Source organism: Mixophyes fleayi, chromosome 2 (genome assembly GCF_038048845.1).
Source record: "Mixophyes fleayi isolate aMixFle1 chromosome 2, aMixFle1.hap1, whole genome shotgun sequence".
NCBI classification, from domain to species: domain Eukaryota; kingdom Metazoa; phylum Chordata; class Amphibia; order Anura; family Limnodynastidae; genus Mixophyes; species Mixophyes fleayi.
The window spans coordinates 49,824,454-49,848,639 of NC_134403.1; the positions used below are offsets into that span (position 1 = coordinate 49,824,454).

Below are 24,186 nucleotides of genomic sequence, written 5' to 3' on the forward strand. Positions count from 1 at the left end.
GCCGCGGCTCGTAACAGGTATTACTCATCTATAGTTGCCACTAACATAAATTGAAATGTCTCTCGGAACTCCAGGTTCCTGGGTTTACCATGCCCTTGGTTTAGCAAAGTAAAAAGTGCAACTGTTTGTCCACCCTTCTAAATACGATTTGGAGAACCATTTGAGATTCCATGCTGCAAGGTACAAGGAGAACAGAATACATGAAGCCTAAACATTTACTGTTGGTACTTACTTATTATCCATAGTGTATCCTCTCTAAAGCTCATTCAAATGAAAAGCTGGTACCTATAGATGTCAAACTGATTCCTACCCAAAATGCCGCCTGAGCCACCTACCCCTTGCTCTAATGATCCGCCCCCCCTCCCCCTGAGATATGCCTTCCTTTTCACTAAATGTACACTATCAACAGAAACCAATCAGACACATGCTTTCATTGCCTAACTGGACTAGGCAGATAAAAGCTAATTGCTGATTGGTTGATATGGTTCTGTTCAAAATTTCAACCTAAATGTTAATAAATGAGTCTTATTGTTTTTAAATGAGTAAAGATCCAGTATTGTACAGGGGCACATGCAGGATTTTGAATATGTCATAAACATTATATATGCATCTAGCTCTGGAAAAGCTTACAAATTCTACTACATTGCAAACAGGAGCCAATAACAATACATGTGCCATTCTAGAAATTGCAGTGCAACATAAAATGCACAGTGTGGAAGTTCTTAGTGTTTACCATAATACCATAAAGAATACCAATAAAGACACGGACACCAAATTAACGTTGGAATAAAAAATAGTATTTATTAAATGACTAATATTAAACCTAAAGGGTCTGAAAGGCGGACGAGAGCAGGGCAGTCAGCAAACACAAAACCAATAACGGTGGAAAGGTCAGACCATAATACCACCAAACCACCAAAGCCAGTGCGAAATATCTGTCCAACGGCAAGACTACACCCCCCTTTTAACCGCCAGTAAAATATTCAACATACTGGCCCAGAGTCCCACTCACTGGACTCAACACACGTGATGACAACACAATCCAAAAGGGGGAGTAGTGACCTATGATGAGATACCCCAAACACCATATGCAAACTTACCGACTGCACTACTCACCCACCTGAAAGAAACAATATAGCATAAAACTAATAACTGCCGGGAGGGAGGGAGGAATCCGGAAGCAGAGAGAGAGCACTGCTGGAGAACATCCAACTATATAAAATTACACCACACCCCTCCTCGTTTTATTGGTTAACAATAAAGAAGCCTATAGGCTAAACACCCATCACTCACACACGTGATTTTACCTACGTTAAGGCTGATTGCCACACTTCCCATATTTCCTTATATTTTACAGAGTAAGTCTGGTCTAGAAGGCAGATTCTGGGAGCCTGTGATTCCCCCTGTGTTTGCTTATATGGTGTCCCTTGAATACACTACTTGTAAATGTTACTTATATTCTATTATTGTAGCTGCCATGATTTTTGTTTTCTATGAAAACATTGTAAATAAGGCTTTCCTAGACATTTATATTCCTATAGTAACTGACCTTGTGCATCAAATGAGATCTATTCAATTGACATGGTTTTCATTAAATATCCAGCAATGGAAGCTTATGCAGAAACTATAATTCAATGCTAAATTAAATGAGAAATACAACCAATTAAATGTGAAATTGCTATTTTCATGTTCAGATGGGACTTTGTTACAATTAATTTACTAATAGAACACATTTCCATAATTCCTAACTGACCCTCTTTTTGCTCTCAAATCCTAACGTCCCTTTTTCTATACAGTCAATCTTTTATTTAATTTCGAGGGGAGAATGGCTCCCCTATTCAGCCGGGGAACTTGTAATTTCAGCACATAATAAAAATAGTATTTTTGCGTGCAAAGCCTCTGCCCATTGGCTGAATGCGAGAAGCCTATTCAATTTCATTGTTCATGTACCTTTCTCAAGCATGTGCTCAAATTCCACACTAATATAGCCTACATATAGATACATATTTATATATTATATGATATATATCTCTTATTGCTCTGTTTTCTAGCGCTAGACTGTTCTCCAACCCTGTCCTGCCCTCTCCTACCTCTTCTTGCAGCTTTGACTACTTGGAGATCCTGGAATGTTGGGGCCCTATTTGGAAAAGAGATAGTTACTATTCGCTTCCTGGAAAGCAGAGCTTTCACTAAGCCACCCTTAGCACTAGGCCTCCCTAGTCAGATATTAAATTAATTGTATTTATATTTAATAAATAAGCCTCCTTTAACCCCACCCGCCCCAACATTAAAAGCATTCCTTTTTTAATGTGTACATGTGTCCCCCCCCACCTGTCATGACATTAAATTAGCAGCATTCTCATTTAATATGTAGACCTGTTTACTACCCTACCAGCCTTCACATTAAATTAATATCCCATTTAATAAAATCCAGACCTTTTTTTTACAGATTTGACACCATAAAAGTCATGTAAGCCCCCCATTTTCTTTATAGATTTTGCGGCAGAATAGTCTTGTCAACCCCCCCCCCCCCCTACATTTTTAAATAGATTTGGCGCCTGTATAGTCACGTTAAACCCATTTTTAAAAGGTTGGGCACCAGCATAGTTATAAGCATTAGTATTAGGAGCCTGCATGGTCATATCATCCCCCCCCTAATATTTTAATAGATTGAGCAGTAAGATAGTCATATTAACCCCCTCCCCCCCCCCCTGTATTATTTAAAGATTAGGAACTAGAATAGTGATATAACCCGTCTGATATATTTTTAATAGATCGGGTGCTATAATAGTCACATCAACACCCGCCATAATATATATAGATTTGGAGCCAGAATAGTCACGTTAATCCCCCTATATTTTTCTAGATTTGGCACCAGATTTTACAGGCTCCTCTAATCATTGTAGTCTTCCCTCTGCTTCTCTTCTCTTGTTTTTGCTGGCAGCTCCTGTTTGCTACAATCAGCTCCTATCCCCAGCTAGTTGCGGACAGGTGCCGCTTTCAGTATGGCTCCCTAAGAGAGGACTGCCTGGGGCATGTACCCACTTTGTCCATCCCCCCTTAATCCGGCTCTGGAATGATTTGTGCCTCCCAAGATGTCTCATAACGGATGGTGCTTAAGAGGAAGTGAGCAGTGTTTCACTGAGAAGATTGAAAGATTCTGTGGAATGGGGGGGATGTCTCACACGTACAAGGGGTGTGGCTTATTTTGTCACTATTTTGCCAGGGTAAATGTTGTGAGTTACGGATTATGGTGGGTGTAATTTATTGCCACAATCAATGCACACAGAGCTGTGATGTTCACCTTTCTCCCAACAAAATTACATTTCATTACATAAAATACTGCATTGATTTAATTAAAGGACCACTAAACCTAAAATAAAATACAGGTTGTCTAATGCGAAAACACTAGTAACATTCACTAATGCAGGCTTTAGTTTCAGTTACGTATTCGGGTACATGGAAGAAAACAGAGATAGAGGATAATAGCTCATACAACTAAATAATAAAGGGACACAATGTAATGCACCTTCTATCACTGCCGGAGGTACTAGGCCAAAAAAGCGAACTGACTCCTTGCTTTCTGCAAGTTTGTGCTTTTGTTAGCAACTGTATCCACAAATTATCTACTTATGATTGAAAATGTTGTCAGATTGGGTGAATTGTCGTCGTCCCCCCAAAAAAATAATAATAAACAATACAATATCACATTAATTTTACTATGTTGCCTTGTAGGGTATGAAGTAATGCCCCAGGAGGGAATTACAGCTAATGCAAGGGATACGTGTTAGCTGGAGAAGGGTTGAGGTTTTAATGAAAGTACTGGAGGGTGTTTGAAGCTGGAGTGGAACAAGCAAACAGAGAGTACTTAAATCATAATAAGGGGCAATGCAATGCTGGACATATTGATGTATGAAATGTTTTCTTTGGATAGTCGTGTGTACAAGGGCATGAAACCACTTCTAATGTGGGAGACAGCTTCACACATCGGCGCTGGTGGCAAGGCTGGTGTGACTGGTTTACAAGCCTTGTTATGTTTTTACGATGAGACTGGTAATTTGATAAAGTTCATTTTAAGTTTAGTGCTGCAGGTCATATCTGGGGGAAGGCTTACTCTCATACATACAGGTTTATGTTCTTTCTTTATTCACTAAAAACAAATTTGTAGTTCTTACTAATTATTTTGTGGCAGTAAAATCAAACATAAAATGGTTTGATCTTTTATACACTTGCATAATAAATTGCTCACCTGTTAAAATAAATGTAGGTCATAAGAACAAATATTCTACATATATACAAAGTACCAGTTGTGCTTCAAGCTGGATTCAAAAGAGAAGATCTAATCACATATTTATATATTTATAAATATTTCATATTTCAGAGACTTTGCTTATATGAACATTATGTATATACATGTGTGTATATATGTAATAGGTGCAACTGACGGATGGCGCACTGGGGATGTTAGCAGATTTATGCTGAACAAGGTGGGAACAATTAAATAGGCATGAGGATCAAATACAGGTCTCTGGGTTGGTGTCCAACAATCTGTGTAATAAATCCAGTTCTTAAATCCAAATGCTAGACAGAATGGGCAACCGTATCAGACTCTGGTGTACAGAAAATTAACTCCAATGTCACAATAAAAGTATGCATATGCAGTTGCTGCTCAAACGGAGCTGGCTGGACCAGTACAGCACAGCCCACAAATTCTCCAATTGTATAACAGCAAAGGGACAGAGATAAGTAGAAGGTGTGCAGAGTAGTGCAGTTCACCAAATAACAATATAATAGGTGGAAGCGTACCAAAAGGTAATATAAAACCAGCTTATCTGTATCGGGGTCTCCAAGAGGGAATCACAGCTCCGTCTCATGTGTCAGGAACAGGTAAACCAGCAAGTGCAGTATGCAGTACTTCTTGGTCTCGGGCAGCCGTCCCCATACAGACACCGCAATCAAACTCCAATCAACCGAGATAGTGAAGATAGAGGAGCCATATAGTGTAGTAATTTATGTACAAAGAATGTATTCAGCAATAGTATAAAAATGCAAACTCACATTGTACAAAGTAATAATAAGCTTATCTGTATTAGGCAGTAGGTCAGCTTGTACCAGTATGGATCCCTGGAGGGTTCTGCAGGTATTACCAGTGATCTTCGTACAGGAATATCAAGGTATATACATTAAGTGTCCAGGATGGTAGAGTGGCCTAAGTCAATGTATACAGAAGATAATGGGGCCTCAGCGCGTTTCGTCGTAAATAGACTTCTTCAGGAGGAAATATTGAATGCCCATGTACAGGGCTTGTTTTTATACTGTGTGCGGTGGCCATTTTGCGCATGCGCAGTGCGCAGAAGCTCCCGAGCATGTGCAGTGCACGGCCGCTACCGCGCATGCGCGGAACACCCGCGACCGCGCGGATGCAGTAGCATGAGGACTATGATAATAGTCTCTTTAGATGTATGGAGCAAGGTCCCAGGACACTAATGGGACATGTCAAGTGCCAAATTTAAAGTTTAGAGAGACTCCAATAGATCACAAAAAAACGAGTGCGGTGGCCATCTTGGATAAGGGCACTCAATATAGAGTAATAGTGGGTGAAGTCTGCAGTGGTCATCTTTGACAGGGGAATGCTAATATGCAATACATGTTGATTCAGATAATGCATATTAAAATACAAATAATGCATAGTAAAACACAGATGGAAAGCAATATCAACAATAAGTAAATATAAAATATATATATATATATATATATATATATATATATATATATATATATATATATTTATATTATTAATAAATAATACCATGGCAGATAAAACACACACATCATCATATAGGTGGTGTTAAGTGAAACAGATTCGAAAAACTGTAGTAAAAAAAGGACATATGCTAAAACATGAATAGTGGATACATGCAGAGTAATGTGATGCCATCTTATGCAACCTGGGATCACACAAATATGTGGTCCTTTTCACAAGGTTAGCCAACAGCTATAGATAGCCACAAAATATTCAATGAAATATGCAGTAAGACATAATACTATAAAAAGGAGCAATTTCATATCCTTCATTAAGACCAGAGGGGGTAAGAGTATTCAGCTGGAAGATCCAGAACATCTCCCTTTTGGAGAGTTTGGACTGGAGATCCCCTCCTCGACATCCTAGGCATACATTCTCTATCCCCTTAAAAGTAAGGTGATTTGGATCTGAGTTGTGCTTTTTATTGAAATGTCTGGAAACAAAGTGCGATTCGATCTTATTTTTAATATTCCTGACATGCTCTTGAATTCTTAGTTTTAATGGTCTTTTCGTTTTGCCAATGTATTTAAGACCACAGGAGCATTCTAATAGATATATAACAGAGGATGTTTGACAGTTCATGAATTCTTTTATGTTGAACTTTAAGCTATTATCATGATTATAAAAAACTTTCTTATCCGGACTCGCAAACTTGCAAATATTGCAGTGACTACACTTGTTGAAACCCTTCACCGCTAGGAATGTGTTTGAAGTGTTGGTAAGAGTATCAGATAACATGCTAGGTGCAAGGGCATCTTTCAAGTTCCTATTTTTGTGGAAGATAATATCCGGTCTTGTGGGGAGAATGGTAGTTAAAATGGGGTCCATACGTAAAATCTCCCAGTGTTTGGAGATAGTGGACCTTATTCTATTTTCACATGAGTTGTAGTTAGTGATAAAGGGTATACGTTCCTTTTGGTTATCTCTAATTTTTTATTGTAATAGATCTGCTCTGTTAACCCCTTCAATTTTCGTCAGGGCTTCTGAGATAAGTGCGTCTGGGTAGCCTCTTTCCTGGAAACGTTGTGCATACATGTGTAGTTGTTCCCTACACTGTGAGTCATTACTGCAGTTTCTTTTTATCCTATGGAATTGGGAGTATGGGATGTTTGATTTCCATTTTCTTACATGACCGCTCTTGAAATGGAGATAGCTATTAGTATCTACCGTTTTAACATTCTTGTTTCAACCTTATTATTAGTTCCTGTGAGAACTAAATCTAGAAATTCAATGCTAGTGATATTTTGTTTGGCTGTGAATTTTAAATTATAGTTATTAGTACCAATGTATGTGAGGAATGAATTGATGGATTCCTCGTCACCATCCCAAACCATAAGGATATCATCTATATATCTCTTGTAGACCTTAATGCAGTGAGAAAAGGGTTTGGGCTTGTATGTGTATTCATGTTCCCAGCTTCCCATGAGTAAATTGGCGAAGCTGGGCGCAAAAATCGTGCCCATAGCTGTACCGCAGATCTGGAGGTAGAAGGTTTCTAAAAATTTAAAGTAATTATGGGTAAGAATGAACCGCATCAGTTCGCACAGAAAGTCTTTATGTTCTAAGGAGAGGTCAGGGTCCGGATCTAAAAATTCCCTACAGGCTTGGATGCCCTTCTCGTGTTCAGTCGCTGTATATAGCGATTAGACGTCGATGGTGAGCCAAATGTAATTTGGATTCCAACAGAAATCCTCAAAGAGGCTCAGGACACTGCTCATGCTTTTAAGATAGGATTCGAGTTTGACCACATATTTATTTAAGAAAATGTTAACATATTCGGAGATATGAGATGTAAGGGAATCTATACCGGCCACTATAGGTCTACCAGGGGGTTTATTCAATGTTTTATAGATTTTCGGCAAAAAATAGAAAACAGGGATAATGGGGTTCAGGACTAGTAGGTATTGATATTCATCTTTAGTTAGTACACTATTACGTAGGCCTTTGAGAAGTGTATCTCTCAGTTGTGATACGTACTCTGTAGTAGGGTCAGTTTGTAATCTAGTATATGAGGCTGCATCGTTCAATAACCTCTCTGCCTCTTCTATGTATGCTGATCTGTCAAGTAAAACTACTCCTCCCCCTTTATCAGCCTGTTTGATAACTACTTCCTTGTTGTCACAAGGGTATCTATAGCTGAGAGTTCCTGTTTAGTAAGGTTGTGGGTTTTCGGGTTATTGTATTTATCTCAACATAAGTCTTTAATATCCAATTCCTGGAAAAGATCAATGTGACTCCTAGATTCAAGGGGATAAAATTTAGAGGTGGGTTTTAGCCCTGACTTGGACCTGTTTTTGTAGTTAGAGATGATAGCTGTATCCTTTCTGGCAAAATGACGTTTAAGCGTCAATTTCCTAGTGAATTTATTGATATCTATAAACATCTGGAATCTATTGGGTTTATGTGTGGGGGCGAATGAGAGTCCTTTGCTCAACAATGAAAATTCTGAACTGTTAAGTTGATGTTTAGATAGATTAAAGATCCCATTCTCTTTTAACGTTCCATTGTCGATGAATTGAACCTTCTCCTTTGTTTTTTTTTATTCTCATGCCTATTTAATTGCTCCCACCTTGTTCAGCATAAATCTGCTAACATCACCAGTGCGCCATCCATCAGTTGCACCTATTATTTTTATTTCCGGCCTTACCAGCCAGAGTTTTGTAGGAAGGCTGCCTCCTCACGTGGAAGAGGTGTATATGTGGGTTTGAACTATACTACTTTATATATACAATACTGTTTTGAGCGCCAGTGTTTACATCTTGTATCTACATGTGTGTATATATATTTATATATATATATATATATATATATATATATATATATATTGAGGCACACCTCTCCTGTACAGGGACAGTCTGTAAATGTAGGAGACTGTATTTAAACCTGTTCTTTCCAGTTATACAATGTGACCGATGCTAGAAGAGCTGGCCAGTGGCTAGAGAGCTGGTATCTGTAATAGTTAGCATTGGGGTCACCAGAAGGTGTAGGCAACTCTATATTGCTTACTGGTGTCATCCTGACAAGACTGCATGCTGTTATTGTGACACAACCACAGGCCTCTAAAAGAGGAATCAACTGTGCAGGAGTCTCGTGTAAAACCTGGGTTGTGCATCTGTGCATGGCAACAAATGCCAAAGAGTGGCCGGTGTCTAGATAGGAGGTTTATGTCTTACCAGTGATAAGTTGTCTTGTGTCATCCTGATGAGGTGTGAGAATAAGACAGGGCAATGTGTGTCCTATGTTTTTTCCCACTTAAATCTGTAAAGTGGACTCGTCACCTACACACAGTGGAATATACTTGTCTAGTCTATTGGAATGTCTAAGAGACTCCCGAGCAGGCCATACTCCCAGATGGGGTCTAGATGATGCGATTCATCCCAAATCGCGCCATCAAGGCCCCCACTGCGCCGTGCCATAAATGGCAGCTCTACAAGGTTGCAGACAGGGCATTGGAGACAGGATTGCATTATTACGTGTACCCTCCACCTCACCCCTGGAGCTCTCCTCCATTGTAATTTGACAAGTATGCAATGGATGCAATCAACCAATATTCAAGAGAATGCAGACAATTTACTGCCTCAAGTCTCTGTTATGTCACTAGATCCCAGTGAATTGATATGCTGAATTCATCACAAAAATAGCTTTCTCCACTGTATGTAAGGCGACAGGTCCACTTTAACTTAAAATGTTTTTTTATTATTGAATCCAGAGTTCTAATGTTCTTGATGCCCCCCACCCATCACCCCCATCCCCTCCCCCCATGCAGACCCATATCTGGTGCAGAGTATAAGCTATATTTGTCTGAATATTAGTATTTGCACAACATATGGGTCTGCATATTACACCAGTTATGGCACTGTATATTAGACTTGCCATTCAATATGGGCATTTATTTATTACCATTTATTTATATAGCGCCACTAGTTCTGCAGCGCTGTACAGAGAACTCACTCACATCAGTCCCTGCCCCATTGGAGCTTACATTCTAAATTCTCTAACATACACACAGACACACAGACAGACTAGAGTCAATTTGTTAACAGTCAATTAACCTACCAGTATGTTTTGGAAGTCAGTAGTTAACTTATGTGTAAAACAGAACACTTATTTGCACCCCTTCCATTGTAACATGGTTTTGTCCAGGAGACTGAAATGAGAATCCTCTTCATTTAAGAACCTTAATGAATCAGGCCCCAGATATGGATCTGTATATTGTACATGACACCAGATATGGTTGTGCATATTAGACTTGGCACCAGATATGGCTATACATGTTATAGTTAGCACCAGATATTGCTCTACATTTTACACTTGGCACTAGATTTGACTGTACATTCTACACTAAACATCAGGCATGACTCAATATATTATACAAGGTACCAGATAAGACTTAGCTTTATATACCTGGAAAAATATATTGCTTAGCATATTGTATCTTATAGAATAAGACAGCGCCTAACTTTTGGAGCTAGGTCCTAGATTTTGGACTAGCATCCGCCATGTAGGGGGTCCCACAATGATTTCTAATGTCAGCCTTGATCAGGGTTAAAGCTGCATTTCTATGTTCTTCTCGTGTTCTGTCTGTTTCCTCCAGATTCTCTGATTCTCTGGTAAACTCCGCTGAGGCAGATAACAGCTCTTAATAGAGTTCTATGAATATGTACATGCTATATAAAAAAAAAGCATAATTATAATTGACTATTTTTCCTGAACGCTGTGTTTTTGCATGGTTGGTTGACAAAGTTAACCTTCAGTAACTAAATGGCAGTGAGTTTCAATTTAAGTGAAGGGGACACTTTTTGTTACCTTAAGATTCCACTTCTAATGCCCCTTAAATCTGCAGGAAAGCTGAAGGATCTGGCACACAGGCAGAAAAGCCAGGCGGTTCCTGATTGGATGGCCAAGTCACTCATCCAATTAGAAGCTAGCTGTCATCTTTCATTTTCATTGTGTCAGATCCCCCAAGCAGTTTTCACACACTATTACAGAGGCTGTCCAACGAGGGTACTGAGCAAATGGCAGGTGTTCCTTGGGGTAAAGGCAGATGAAAGGGTTGTGTTAACTAACACCCCTCCCGCCAATTAAAAATGAGGGCTTTAGTATAAAATACACAGATATTACAATGACAAGCGTTTAATGTTGAGATCACTCACTTTCAATGTGACCAATCTCATACGTTACATTTAGTTTACTGACAAAGAGTCTTAACACAAACCAGAATCCACAGCAGCACAATGTGACTAGGAATTCCCATATTAATTACCTGGCAACATGTGTTGTGGTTACTGTGCAGTGAGAGGCAAGGACATGTTTGCAAGCTACAGATTAAAAAATAAACACTTCAAAATAGCTCAACTTGCTTGTCCTTAGTATCCGGATTAAGCAATTAAACCAGAAGAATTTAAATTTAGAGTCCTGAAAGAATTTACACTAACGCACTGTTAGGAATCACAGACTGAGCCTAATCCTACACTGTCCTAAGTTCTATTATAGTACAAGGGCCATAATATATACCCAAGTATCTGTTTGTGTTTCACATAGGAATTGAGTCTTTGTTTAGGTGTCAAGTTGTGTTAATTTAACCATATAATTATTGAGACATATGCCATTGCTAATGTTTGTTTTACAAATAACTATTTCACTTGTGTTCAAGTGATGATATGCAGTTCTTGGGTCATGTTGGGAATGTGTAGTGTGCTATGTATGTAAAGGATGTAACAGAATTGTAATATAATCATGTACAATGGGCAATTCATATTTGGTAGATGTAATAGAATGGTATTATGTCCAGTGGTCAGGATATGCTGGCTATGTATAATGTTCTGTATGTGTACAGTGTCAGCATTATCATACCCTTGTTGCAGTGTTTTGTAAATATTTATTTTGAATTGTATTTATTACGGTAAATACAAGCTGAAATGCAAACTACACCAATTTAATTTTTTTTTGTTGCCGATTGTGGTACTGAATTCTTGGATACGTTGCTAATCAGCATGTCCATCTGTACCTATTCAGGTATGGGATCTCTTATCCGGAAGTCTGTTAACCAGAAAGTTCTGCAAACCAGAAAAAAAAAAGTAAATAACTGCTGCTGCTCTGTGATTATGTCACAGTACTGATAGATCTGCTTCCTCTCCCAGCACTGTGTGGAGCACTGCTAAACAATTTACAATGGAGAAGAATGTGGGGATTCTCGTTTAAATGTACTTCAGGACATTTTAGACATGGTGCTCCATTCTATTATTATTATAAATGAGGCCATTATGTCAAACTTGTCGAAATGCATATTTTTTTTCATGAGTTATGCACTTAGCTATTAGGGGTTAAGTCTGCCGACCTCTCCAGCCAATAGTATACCTGGGGCAAGTGTCGTCCTCAGGCCCATATATTCTTCCACCACTGGTTGCTGGGTCTCTTTTACTACACAATTCCCCTCCCGCCCTTCCTGCATTCATGAATTACATGTTAACCATACTTTTTCTCCCGCTTCCAGAGGATATTTCATATGGGTCTATGGCTGATTGCCCGCAGGCATACATGCCAACTCTCCCGGAATGTCCGGAAGACTCCCGGATTCCGGTTAGGTCTTCCGGACTCCCGGGAGAGTATGGCAGCCTCCCGCAATTAAATTCAAAATGCCGCAATTCTCAGGGAATCGCGGCATTTGACCCCGCTGTAAAATGACTCGTTTGCATTATTACATCGCGGGGGTGGGGCCAAAATGAGGTCGATTTGCTGAGCCCTCGCCCCCCGCACGCCCGCCTCCCCCCAGCAGCTTCCTGACGCAGACTTCAAGAAGTTGGCAAGTATGGCTGCAGGTCACTCCCCCTTCGAAGCACTTGGCTCTCGGTCCCTCTGTGTGGGGACCCCTTGTCTGCTTTGTGTGGGCATGTCATTGTGAGCCCAGAGGGGGAGTAGTCACTATGACGCCAGATTTAGCACCGGCCAATCGTAAGGGGCTGTGTCCTGGAAGCAGTGATAGTGCCTGTGGCCGTACACTGATTTTGGTTCTGGCTATTAGTTGTTAGCTGACTTGCAATTTGTTTTGTGCAAGGAAGAAGATAATCAACAGTATGCAATTTATTATTATTATTATTATTATTATTATTATATGGCAGTAACCCAGTAACAAATCATTCTGGATAATAGACCTGTGTTCATAATGCAGTTCTATTGTATCTGAATTACTCCCATCAGATAGCGCATGACCTATAATACAGACTAAGGGCATATACTTATGATTGCATCCAGCATACAAAACAAGATAAGTGCAACTAAAAATAATAATAGTATATAAATCTTCATTACCAAGGAAATTGGGCAGTATTGTCCTGTGCAATTCAATATCATTATTTTGTGAGGTACCGCATTATATATAGCTCTATTAGAAAATCATGTCAATATTACTGTTCTTTCCGTAATTAGGCTGACTATAATAATGTACTTGTTCCATTAGACAGCAGTGGATGTCCAATCTCTCTGAGGTGTGTTTATTTCGGTTGTCAGGCATTGAGACTTCCTGGTTGCTAGTGTTTCAATATGTTAATGTGACTCACAGTGTTGCCAATACACCATGCACTTCAGGCAGTTGTGAGTCTCATAGGAACCTAATGAAGATCATCAGTGCTGTGCGCTTTGGCATATTAGATGCAATATTTCTAACTCTGAATATTACTTTCTGGAATGCCGCAGAATTTTTTTCGTTAATGTGCAAACCTATCTGCTCAATACTGTGGAGACTTCAAGGCAAGAAAAGTAGGTAATTTAAAACCCTCTGTATTATTGTATATATACAGATTGATGTATTACTTTCAGTTTTTAATAACATGATTATATAGAGCAATATTGAGCATTCTTATGCTTAATGTCTGAATGTTGGAACCAAGTGTATTACAGCAAGGCATTTATGTGCTAAAGTAGTACAATACTTTGAAATTGTGTTTGTTTTTGTAATGATTTGTTTTTATTTTAAAAATACAGTACTCCATATATGTGATTGCATTTTAAGGGGTATATTTACTAAACTGTGGGTTTGAAAAAGTGGAGATGTTGCCTATAGCAACCAATCCGATTCTAGTTATCATTTATTTAGTACATTCTACAAAATGACAGCTAGAATCTGCTTGGTTGCTATAGACAACATCTACACTTTTTCAACCGTGGAGTTTAGTAAATATATCCCACTTTCACACTGCCGTGCTGGCAGTATCCCGGGTTTATGAACACAGGATATTGCCGGGTGACAGTCAGTGCCAGATTAACCAGAGATCTAACTGGGCTGCAGCCCCGAGGCCTTGGGCATCCAGGGGGCCCTTGAAAGTGCTCAGCAGCATTATTGATCGATGCGGGTGTGGGGGCGCCCTGGCCCGATCAATGCTACTGAGCCTGTCTCTGTAGTCCTTCCCCGGCGCTCAGTAATCTCCTTACTGAGGAGATCTTGTGAGAGTGAGACTATGAGTCTCACTCTCACGAGATCTCCTAAGTAAGGAGCTTACTGAGGGCCGGGGAAAGACTACAGTGACAGGAGAAGGAGCTAAGCGCTTGGGGGGGTGGCGGGTGGCTTACAGGGAGGGCCTCATACGGTGGAGCGGCTCACAGGGGGGGCCATAGCCCAGGGGGGAGGGGGGGAATGGAGACCCGCTTAGCCTAGGCGCCTCCATTCCCTTAATCCGGCCCTGGTGACAGTGCGGGACACCCCGGCAAATTCCCGGGTAGACCGTGGCACACTGAACACGCGTCTGCCCGGGTCTCCATGGCAACATCACAAGAGGAGCTTTGATTGGCTCCTCTTGTAATTTTTTTATTTTTTTTTGTTTAACTTTTTTGTTTTAGCTGTCCGTGAGACCCGGTTTGAAAACCCGCATCTCACCGTTCAGACTGGAGGCTACCCATGTCGGACTCGGGAATAACCCGAGTTTTTGAGGCAGTGTGAACGAGGTATAAGTCTTTTTATTTTTTTTTAAGTAATTTCACGTTTTTTGTGCATTATTTAAATTTCAAGGGTAATAATATGCTAATGAGACTTTCATAGGAATCCCCTGGTCCTAGACTTATTGTCCAAGTGCTTATTCATTTTTTTCACCCACATTTTTTGGTCCAATGTTACCCTGAACCAGCAGTTCTCCTCTAAAGGCTCCAACAGCCCAGCACTGTAGCCCTCTCTCCAGGGGCTGACCGGGGGGCATCTGCCACTGGGCTGGGCCCATAGTGGGTCACCTTGGGCTGGGTTACTGGGCTGCTTCATATTTTCTTTCCTTTAAAATGTTCCTTACATGCTGCTGAGCTGAGTCTCCCCAAATGTCCTATGTGTTGTGAGGGTGCAATTTATATGGCAATAAATATCCCTTACTAATAAAAGCCTGTAGTGTGAGAAAGCATAGAAATGTACTAGTGGAAGCAGAGAGCGGTTAAGGTTTGTTCTATAACATTATTTGTTCTGAAATAAAGAAAGGAACAGTTTTACTGCGTAGTTAAATATAGAAATCGTGAAATATCACAATGTGATTTTGGTAGCCCCAGGATCCCGAGGGAAACTTTCTTGTGTGTACAAACTACCACTCCTGCTAAAATAGCTTTTTAACTTAAGCGTCTCTCCACTAAATGCATTAAATTGCTAAATTGTATGAGGTAGAGTCTTGAATAAAATTGGATACACAGGGATAACTTGCAGTTCATGTCCAAAGTAATCGCTGTGTACAGCTCAATGTAGAACCTTGCACTTCTCCACTGGAAACAGAAAATCCAGAAAAGACACAGTAGTGACATCAGAGATTTACTTGAGTGTAAGGAAAGCATATCAGCAATTACAGATCCAGTGTAACCTGGATGTAACAGTGACTGATATATCTGCATTTGTTAGAGTCAGATTATGCTGAGTGATGGCAAACTGAGACATAAGAAAAACTTTAAAAGAAAATTTAAAATAAAGTTATGAAATGAAATCTACCATGTCTCTAGGACCTATAAGTCCACTTTATAAAACTATTCTTAAACTGTGCAATACTAGACAATTCTGTTTTTTTGTTATTTTCTGTTGTTGCAGTAACTAGGTCAAAGTAACTAGGAAGAATCATGGAAAAGTGTATTTTTTTTCACTTGATGATTGACCCTATATACATCTTGGGTAAATCGCTTTCCCTATGTCTGACATTTGCGGAATGGGGTGAGAGGTTTGTAGCCCAAATAATATTTTTGTTACATTGGACTCCAATAAGAGGTTCCAAAACCAAAATGTCAGAATCTACTATAGTTCTGGTGTAAATGTACAGTAACCCTTAGAGGACTTAAACGGCTTAATAGGTAGATATTATCATGTGTGACTTTCAGTCTAAGGGGATCTCTAATGTTTATGCAGTAAAAAAAATAAACCTTATTAGATATCCCTCGGGAAATATGCCCAGATATGAATTAAATACAAACAGAGTTTTGCTGAATTGATAACAGCTTGAATCCGCTGTTCCATTCCCAGCCAGGTGGAGAGAAAAGCTTGGTTCTGGGTATTAGCTCATAGAACATAATAACTAACAGTGGCTTGAAAAGCCAATGAAGTAATTATAGTAGTATTTTTCTTTAACAAGAGATAATTAATCCCATTATTTGTAAATATATTAATATACTTCAGTAACGTAAAAGTGATGTACGAACACATAATAAAAATACATCTCACTCAGGGGCATAATTAGCTGTCGTTGGCCCCAGAGCAAAATTATTAGCTATGTATCTACTCACTGCTACAGAGGCCCCTGCTCAGCTCTTCTGGGCTCAGTGCGTGCTCAGTGGAGGCCTGTTTGGGCTTTCAGTACCATCACAGGGTACTGACCCCACGCTTGCTGAGAAGAGCAGAGAGGTCTGCAATGCTGAGCCACAGCAACAGCATGGGCTGCCGCCTGATTGCCCCAACAACCAAAATTTGGAAGGGAGACAAAGGTGGGGGGATGGGAGGATGGTAATGTATAAAACAAGCTGGATGTGTAAACTACGTTTTATAAAGAGGTGCATTCGACACTATAATTATTTCCCATTACTATGATGACCACTAATATGTGCTGTTTGTGGACGCTGCTCTTTCCACTCTTTAACTTTGTTGCTCGCCTGCATTAACCTCTTGACATCACTACACTACTCAGGTCACAGACATATCTGTCTTCATTTACACAATCACCCAAGCGGACAGCTTACTGTCACCCACAAGATCAGCTCAGGGAGCTCCTATAATGTACTGCACTGCTGCAAGCATTCTGATGACCTAATTGGAGACAGGTAGTTCTATCCCTGCTGACTTTAATATTTGGGCGAACACCAGGATTGGTTCTACACCAAGTGAAGACCAGGATGAAAAGTGCCTTTGGTTCCTCAGTACCCCAAGTTGGAGAATCACACACTATTCACCATACATTATTATATGCCATACTTGCCTACTCTCCCGGAATTCCCAGGAGGCTCCCGAATTTTCGGGGAGTCCTCACGGACTCCCGAAAGAGTAAGCAGAGCTCCCGCATTTGCTGAAATTCACTGCAGTGAATGGAGGGGGCAGGGCTTAATTGTGTCATTAAGCTCTGCCCCCTCCATTCAGTGCCGTGAATTTCGGCTTTTTATAGTGGGGGCAGGGCTATGGTGTCGCGGATGCGACAATGTCACCATGTATGGCATGTATGCTATATGCTTGACTATGTTTCAGAACTAAAATGCACACATTTAATTTCCAATTAATTGTACATTAATCCCTGCATTTTTCATACCCCCATCTTCCCTCCGTTACAACTTAATCTCCAGAATGCCTTTCTGATCCTTTTATATCTATCTCCAAATTATGTTTTTTCCCTGCTTCTACACTGCATGTCCCCCATTCTGCTCTGTTGGGCATCCTCTCCTGCATGTACATTGTTGGCTGCCGGGTTTCTCCTCAGGCGTGTTAGCCTCCTCTCCTTGCAGGCCGAAGAGCAGTGTAGTATAAGTATTAAGCAGCGGAGAGAAACTGCTGCAGGAGTTACTTTAATGCATCCAATTAACCCCTGCCCAGGACCCATGTTGGAAATGTGTGGCTGGTGCGGAACACACTTGACCCTGCCGACGTTTAAGTATTTTTATTTTTACTTGATTTAAAAAATAAACTGACCGCGGTACCACCTCCTGCAAGCCAGTTTTTTCTTGGGAACTTCCAATAGTATGTATAAACATTGCAGAATTTTGCACAGTGTCCTAATAGTATCCGTGACAGGTCAAAAAACAGTCTATAAACAGATTTGAGCAGGTGTGGCATCACTGCTCCTTTCCCTGTGTGTGACTCTACCACAGTAAATTTGTGCAGAGCAAGTTGAAAATTAAGATCAGGAACAGTTTTTAATGCCCTTCTTTTAGCAATGTGCATATCTCTCCTCTCTCTTCTCTCTCTCATAAAATATTACAATATTATCCAACACCTAATAATTTTGATGTCACAGAAAAAATGCAGTCATTTGTCATAGGTTAGTCCGTGATTGGATGATGATGTCTTATCAACTTGGTCAATGTTAGTTTTGCACTTGAGCTTGTAATCCAAATAAAAGTATGGTTTAAAAACACAGTTAAGTTCTCCAGCAGGTTATGTTTTCAGGAATTGTCTCTCTAAGAACAGTTGGTATAATATCAAATATTTATTATTAAGTGACATAGTCATGGAAATCCTGAAAACATGACCTGTTGATGAACTTGACGACTGAAGCAGAGAAACACTGAACTAATTGCTATTCAATGACTTTTCCCTGAAGTTATTATTTTTTTGTGCTTCATCATGCGTGGAAGATTAAAATTTACATTATACTTTGGCCAATACTCAAAAAATAGGCCACACGACAGAGCAAACTTCAATAAAAAAAAAACAAGCATACAAAGACAAAATGAACATTCCATAAAAAGTTTTTTCTCAATTGCCTCACATGTCTTGTAATAGTCAACAGTTATCAGAGCCAACTATAGATGTATCAAGGATGGTTCTAATGAAATGGGGTTGCATGCAGGGGCAAACACTGGATTTCTAGAGCCCTTCCATGCAGTGCAGCCATATCGGACATGACCAACATCCAAGGGTTGTGGCTATTATTTTAGACAGCGTTAGACCGCTCTCCCACCCCTTCCCATCCCTTTAATTTAAAGGGGCAATGCTGCGTACATTATTTCATGGGCAGAGCAGTATGAAGCGGGACATACCTCCCTGCAGGTAGGACAAAGTCCTGACTGAATGGGACAGTCACTCATAATTGTGACTTCACCACCAGAATCAGGACAGTTGTCAGACTGTCTTCTTTTCTTCTACCTGTTTTTGCAGCTTTCACTACCTGTTGCTGCTTGTCTGGATCCTTGAGTGTTGGAGCCCCTTTTGGAAAAAGCAAATTTCTTGCTTCAAAGCCAATGTAAGTCGGGGATGTTTTAGCAGGCGCACTCTATCCGTGGAGGAAAGCCGATCAAACATTTTCAATTGAAAGGTCTTTAACACTTAAACTTAGGACCAAATTACAGGCAATGGAAGATAGCAAAGACTTTGAACCCGAGTCAATGCTAGAATCTTTGCTATTTCCCATCTAGGAAGGGAAATCGGTGCCAGTTGTTGTAGGGAAACACAGATGACTAAGAGATGAAGAACAATAAAAGATTTTCTGATCCTAGTCACACACATTATAATATTGTGTACAACCTAGCCGTTAGCTAAGTGGACAATGTATTGATCCAATGAAGTGTATCATCTTGAAGTTTTCTAAATTGAGAGCACACACTTCAGCCACACTTCAGTTATCTGCCGCTGCTGTACCTGAAACATTTGCACAGGTGTCTGTGGCACTTGGCTTCGCCACCGGCGTAATATGTACAGTCTGATCACCGTCAGGGGTTTGGGTTCATTGTCCGTATTGCGTTTGTCTCACTGAGAAAGAGAGCATCTGCTGTATGTCTGGTTCATCTCTTAGTTCCCTAAATTATGCATTGTATAGAAAAATCTGAACATCTGCACCAGTAACCTAGCACATGGTAAAGGTGATAGCAGTACAGCTCCTCTGTCACAGTGTACTCTGCTCTTACATGATGTTGAATTGATTTTGTTTGACATTTTCACTGATGTAAAAATAAATCCAGACTGGATCATTGCCAAGTATAAACTTCAAGTACCAAATAGCCCTGTGGTGAAATGATCTTTAAGGTGCCTTTGTTTTGGTTCTGAGCACCTTTTTTATATCATTCTTCTCCTCCTACTTGTCTGCCTTGTATTGAAGTGGGCTGGGATAGAACTACCAGTAGCCAATCAGATCACAGACAATTTCAAAATAGAAGTGTGCTGACCAGCCCACTCATATGATGTGCAGGACTACATGTGACCGGCAATGTAAGGAATGGAACAGAGGGAAACAGGCTGCAAGTTTGATAATGGAAGGAGCAGGGTCTCCTAGTAGCACCATAGAGCAGAGCAGTGATGTGGTTCAGCTCCTGCCAAACTGTTTCAGGCAGGTTGCAGTGTTAAACGCACCTATTTATAAAACAAAGGCCAACTATCCCACTGTTTGTGTAAGGGTGTGTTGACCCATGACAAATCGTTATGTAACCTTACGTCCTGACAATAGAATTCCATTCTCTGCTGAGAAGGTTCAAGACTGTCTGTCAAAGTTAACAGGACCACACTGCAGCACCTGATTGGATAGTAGCAGAACCCATCTGAGCCCAGAGTCTCCTTCTTGAAAAATGTTCCCTACCTCTTTGAAATGTCTTCTGGCATCGCTTTAAGGCAGATAGTGGTGGCAGGGAATGGTTTGATCTCACTAATAGCTTGTCTCAGTGGGGAGACTGAAACTGTTATGCTAATTGGACCTGTCGTCTTAACACAGTGGGGGCAACAATTATGAAGGCCAAACTAATATTGATGAGTATGTAGCCTCAGTAATCAGTACATTAGGAGCCATTACTTTAAGGGGTAAATATATCATTCTCCGTATTCTGCAAGTCACCGGAAATCGGTGACTTTGCAGTGAAAATTTAAAGCGGAGATGACTTTTAAATAGGGATGTGCACCGGCCACTTTTCGCGTTTTGGGTTTTGGGTTCTGGGTTCTGATTACCTTCAGGTTTTGGGTTCTAATGGGTTTTGCCAAAACACCCCCCTCAAGGTTTTGGGTTCTGATTTTTTTTTAAAAAAAAAAGCATAAAAAGTGCTAAAATACATATTTTTGTTTTTTTTTCACTCCTACACTATTATTAACCTCAGTAACATTCATTTCCACTAATTTCCAGTCTATTCTGAACACCTCACACCTCACAATATTGTTTTTAGTCCAAAAGGTTGCACCGAGGTAGCTGGATGTCTAAGCTAAGCAACACAAGTGGGCGGCACAAACACGTGGCCCATCTAGGAGTGGCACTGCAGTGGCAGACAGGATGGCAGTTTGCAAGAGTTTGCTAGAGGTGCAAGATGAAATTGTCCTTGGGCCCTCCCATCCACCCTGATGTTGTTGAAATAGGACATTCGCACTTTAACAAACCAATCAGGAACAGTGAACGTAGTTTAATCTCTGGCACTAATATTTCTGGACTGCAGGAACAGTGAACGTAGTTAAATATTGCAGTACTAATATTTCTGGACTGCAGGAACAGTGAACATATTTATATATTGCAGTACTAATATTTCTGGACTGCAGGAACAGTGAACGTATTTATATATTGCAGTACTAATATTTCTGGACTGCAGGAACAGTGAACGTATTTATATATTGCAGTACTAATATTTCTGGACTGCAGGAACAGTGAACGTATTTTTATATTGCAGTACTAATATTTCTGGACTGCAGGAACAGTGAACGTATTTATATATTGCAGTAGAATTTTTTTTATACTTTTTTAATAATTTTTTTATATTTTTTTAAAATTATTTTTGTAGAATTTTTTTATAATTTTTTTAAATTATTTTTGTATCATTTTTTTACATTTTTTTTTATTTTTTTTATGATTTTTTAATAATTTTAAAATAACAATGGACTTAGCAGAACAAAGCACAGGACACAGCACCACTGGACTCAGCAGGACAGAGCACTGGACAAAGCACCACTGGACTCAGCAGGACAGAGCACAGGACAAAAGCACCACTGGACTCAGCAGGACAGAGCACAGGACAAAAGCACCACTGGACTGATCAGCAGGACAGAGCACAGGACAAAGTAACTACTGGATTAAGCAGGACAGAGTGACAGGACACAGTAGCACCACTACAATACAACCTCCCTCTTCCCTGACCTGAGCCCGACTGAAGAGGGCGGCCGCAAGCGGGGAATTTATACAAACCGAGTCTCGCGAGATCCGGCGCGGGGATTTGGTGTCATAGCCTCGGTTTCATTTTTTTTCACCGCTGGAAATACCCGAACAGTGCTCGGATCCCCTCGGATCCGCACTGTTCGGGTGGGCTCGGATTGCGCTAATCCGAGCCCGCTCATCTCTATTGATGATAAGACATTGTGGCCACTTCGATGTATAGTAGAGTTTTCTGTCTGTGGCTAAATCATGGCATATACATCATACTTAACAGTGACAACACGTACATAATAATAAAATAATGAAAAGCAATAAATAAATAATATATTTGACCTAATTATCTAATATTTTCTAGAGCAGCATCAAACACATACATTAAATTATATCACCACCATGCACTTATATTGAAGACACTAAAATTATGTGATGAGCCGTGTGTTGGCTGGAGTCCCAGGAGTATTAGATATGCAGATGTAATGCTCTAGCTTCATCCCTTTTCATAAGATTTGTCACGCTAAAAATTGAGTGGTTCTAATGGGGAAATATAATCACTTTATTATTAGGGTTTGTATTAAATTTATTCTTGTAGAAATGTGCTGTAAAACAAGTATGTATTATTCTGGACCAGGAACCCTACTTCTCTGCATATTTTATATATAAATGCTGGTGGTCACATTCACCAGGGGCCAATTTACAAATACAACCGCCGTACTCTTAGAATGGCGATAGCAGAGGCTCCCCCATGGAACACAAAAAAATGCTTTATTATTTACATAAAGATTTTTTTCTGCTTTGGATTTTTTTTTTCAATTAAGTTCTTTTAATTTATCTTTTTACAACTTTTTAAGAACTTTGGGCCTGATTCATTAAGGATCTTAACTTAAGAAACTTCTTATTTCAGTCTCCTGGACAAAACCATGTTACAATGCAAGGGGTGCAAATTAGTATTCTGTTTTGCACATAAGTTAAATACTGACTGTTTTTTCATGTAGCACACAAATACTTGATAGCTTATTTGTACACTGAAATTTAAAGTTGATATTTGTAATGAATCAGGGCATTTATTATTATTTTTTTAATTGAATCAGAAACAGAACCTCAAGTCCGGACCTCCAGGTAGGGTACAGGTGAGAGCGACAGTACAAGTTAGCTAATGAAAATAAGAGTCTGTTTGCTATGGTTTGGTGCAATTTTTTCACCTAAATGCTCTATTAGTAAATGAACTCTAAAACTGCATTTGCTTGTTCTACCAGATAAAATCCATAAACTGTAGGATTACCACATAGTGACGTTAGAATTAGGTAAAATCGGAAATTGTATTAAAAGCCATCTCTCAAAGTAAAGACTAACCATGTTTGAGAGTTCTGTGAGATAAGATATAAAAAGAATTTACCATATGCAAGGTGTGTTTATTCTGTACAGCGTTCCTTTAAGTGTTCCTTTAAGACAGTTTCTCTTTTTATAAAGAAATAGACAGTTGCCAGTAAAAAGACTGTCCGGCAAGCATACTAGAAAATAAATCCAAGGAAAACTCCTTCAAGTATATACTATGACGTTCAGCTTAAAAACTTCTCTTCTCACTTCAGTCTCCGTTAATAGAAATGTCCAGCTGTATTGGCCTTGCCATAGACTCCTCTAATGAATGTTCCCTTCCCCTGAATAGGGTGACGAAAGAAGGTCAATGACACAATCACATGCTCAATAATGTTTCCTTGGTTGGATGCCGGTGAGATGTACAATACCTCCATACATTTAAAGCTTTCTTAACAATGAGCAGTTATGTTAACATTTCCAGGATTCATTTTCTTTGGTGAAGTGGACATGCTTGATACATTCGGTTTTTTTTTATATTTCTTGGTCCCTGCAAAATCATCACTTATAGTTTCAGGTGTGCTGGAATAAAAAGAGACCAGTTTTCTATGCAGATTGGGTAATTTATGAAAACTGCTCAAAAAGTAACAATAGGAAAAGAGGTGTTGCCCAGAGCAACCAAACAGAATTGGGCTTTAAGTTCCACTTAGTGAAATAAAATAAAAAACAATAAATTGTTAACAAATTGAGGAAAATGAGAAAATACCACAGTATGTGTTTAGTTGCTATTGGCAACACCATCTTTTGCATTTG

General features: G+C 39.7%; 1 protein-coding gene across 1 annotated transcript in view; it reads left to right on the forward strand.

The window, feature by feature from the left end:
- The window catches only part of MTUS2 (microtubule associated scaffold protein 2), a 477,685-nt gene that overhangs the window by 255,811 nt on the left and 197,688 nt on the right, over nt 1-24,186 (forward strand). The gene's annotated exons all lie outside the window — the stretch shown is intronic.